The sequence below is a fragment of the Acyrthosiphon pisum genome, unplaced genomic scaffold (genome assembly GCF_005508785.2).
Source record: "Acyrthosiphon pisum isolate AL4f unplaced genomic scaffold, pea_aphid_22Mar2018_4r6ur Scaffold_21199;HRSCAF=23283, whole genome shotgun sequence".
In the NCBI taxonomy this organism is placed as follows: Eukaryota; Metazoa; Arthropoda; class Insecta; order Hemiptera; family Aphididae; genus Acyrthosiphon; species Acyrthosiphon pisum.
The window spans coordinates 1-3,231 of NW_021770639.1; positions in this window are offsets into that span (position 1 = coordinate 1).

Sequence of the window (3,231 nt, forward strand, 5' to 3'; positions counted from 1 at the left end):
TTTTCTTCGTTATGACTTGGTTTACACGGCTCGCTAGTCACACAACCGATCGCGATGCAGAGAAATGATTTTCGTGCGGTTTTTTTATTTTATCGGACATTTTAATAATATTGCACATTTTGTCAAGGCCGGATTAAGAACCTATTGGGCCCCGGGGCTGAAATTTCATATGGGCCCTTTTGAAAAAACATGATCGCAGGAAGATACATTTTTCTAACTATTACACAAATTGACAATTACATTATAAAATTATAAAATTAATAGGTATATGTAATTTATGTCTATAAAACTACTAATTTATTGTAGTAGGTATAATAAAAGTTAATACTTCATATTTCATTAATTTAAATTCAAATTTTCATAATAACTTTTACATTTATTAACAGTTACAACAAATATCAAACAAAAGTTAATATATAAAACAAAATCCATTTTATTAAATATTTACTATTTACCTAGTTGTTTTTGTCGATAAAAAAAATGGTATTTAAAATATAGAAAAACTATTCTTTAAAATCACTGAAAAATGTATATCAGCTTAAAATAGTTTGGGTCCCTTTCATGTTGGTACTTGAGAGGGCCCCAGTACTTCCGCCCTAGATAGACCTCCCCCCCGCCCTTAATCTGGCCTTGCATTTTACACGAAGCATGTCAAAACATCTCGCGTACACTTTTTTTAAATTTTGTTTAATCCACGACGCGACGATAATACGTACCATATTAAAACTGCGATTCGGCAATTGCGTGATATTTGCATATCATTCTTGTCGCCGCCCACTGTACCTACCATTTGCACATTTGCACATTGAAACCACAAAAAAAAAACAATGATTAATTTTAGCTGGTGTTGTACCTACCTGAACAGGAAGTCATTTCGTGTTCACGTCGTTGCCAATATCTTCTATCCGGTGTATTACTATTTATGTCACGTCAGTAATATTTTTTCAGGGTGTTTTATTATTTATATATCATTAATCTTACTCAAATATTTAACACACATTTTCCCAATATTAATCATCGCCCGTGAATTATACTACGGTTTTTACAGCTTACAAGCAACTGCAGTTTGGTTTATAATTTTTGAAAAGATTTACCGGCTTGCGTCAATTTAAATTGAATACCAGAATACCTAATTAGTAGGGAACCCTGAATTATATGTATAAGTACCTATATATTTAATATAATAAGCTAATTGTAATCTGAAAAAAAAAATGTGTAAACTGGACGATTTTAATCATAATGTTCTTGTTGTAATAACACCAATTTTATTTTATATATTTTTTTTGCGTGTTAGGAATTTGACAGGTTCAGAGTTTCATCTTAGCTAATATTTTCAATCTGTCAGTATTATTACGTTAAAATACATTTTGGAATAAAAAGTATTTTTAAATTACAAGTAACTGCCCCGAGACTTCCGAGATATTGCACAATATTTTAAAATTATGGTCAATGTGTATTGTACTTATAGCACACGGACTAAAATATAATTATATCTTATCTAATAATATTCTATCTTAGTCCGTGGTAGTTATCTACTTATAGCACGACAAAATAAATCTATTTTGTGTAGGTATTCATTTTTCAATTTAAAGGAGCATTTATTTTTCGTCATATTTTGTTGTATTAAGTATTTCCAGGTAGGTATATACACTTAATATTTTTAGTATAACCTCTAAACATACCTAACGTGAGTGGCTTCGACCTTTTTATTTAAATAATACATTTCACAATATTAGGTAGTATTATAATTTGCAATTAATTAAAATAACATGAACATTATAATATTATAATATAGTGTACCAAAATTAGGGCTTGAAACCGAAACCATATTTTTGCGATTTAAATTTCAGTTTCAGATATCGGTAGGTATTATTTATTTTAACAACTATATTAAAGTTTAAATGTCAACAAAATTTCTCGAATTAAAAATTACAAATCATTTTGCAGTTAAAAATTTGAAAAATGTTAATATTGTATAGCTTAGGATTAGCTCAAACTGTAACCAAAAAATTGAAAAAGATATTACACAGTTTTATATAACATTGATAAGTGTAAAAAGATTTTATATTTTGCATAAAACTTTTTTTATAAATAAAGGTTTATATTATTCTTGTAATACAAAATCAGTTTCGTTTACACAATACACGTGTATAAATGTATAATAATAATCATTACAATAGAAACTTAATTATGCCTATGGTGTCTATATACTAGCTAGTTTAGCTTTAGACATTAGACTATTTAAGTAATTAGTTCAGTAGGTACCTAATTACGATTTACATTGTTTATGCTCTTAAATGTATTGTAAATACTAAATATTGTTAAACATTTTTGAAAATTTTTAAATTTTTGTAGAAACATAAAATTAAATTTTAAATAAAGGTTTGGTTATACGTATAACCGTACAGATATCACAGAACTATTATTTCTACTGTAGTTTGAAAAAGTTATCTTTTCATAATTATATAATATTTATTCAATAATTATTTGCTTTTCTGTAATGAGCTCTGTTTTCGCGGGGCCATACATTTGCCCGGTGCCCTGGTGGCACTGCCCTTGCGCCGGCTCTGCCTACCATTTAAAAAATAGTAGTAACCGGAAAGTATAGTCAGTAAAAATCATAGATATTTAATCTACACGACAAGCAATTATAACAGTAACAAGTCACATATTTTATAATTCATACCATACTGTTGTATTAATAATTATAGGTAGGTGCATACAATTAATATATATAATAAATATGCTCATAAATAAATAGGTTTATGACGTATAATTATGTAACTATCTAAATTTGTGATTGGTTTGCTGTTTAATTGGACGATATTTTTAATTTTTACATATTATGTACCTACCTAATTAATTAAATATATAACATATTAATTATATATGTTATACTTATAACCATAAGTTATTGAGCAAATCACTACCTAATAAATAATAAGGTAAACATCATGAATATATTATACTGATATATGCTGTATGTATTTTTCAGATGTGTTTTGAGGACATATTTTTCATTGAAATCCTTGGCATCCACATGTCGTGGGCTCAGAACCAAAAGGTGCTAAATCGATTTTTTCGAAAATCCACTTTTTGATATAAATGGGTTTATTGGTCAATGGTCTATAATCCAAACTCACATCCAACTTTTTAAGTTCATTATTTAAGGAGTTATCCAGAACTAAAAGGTGCTAAATCGATCAAATTTACACTTTTGTTATTTGATAG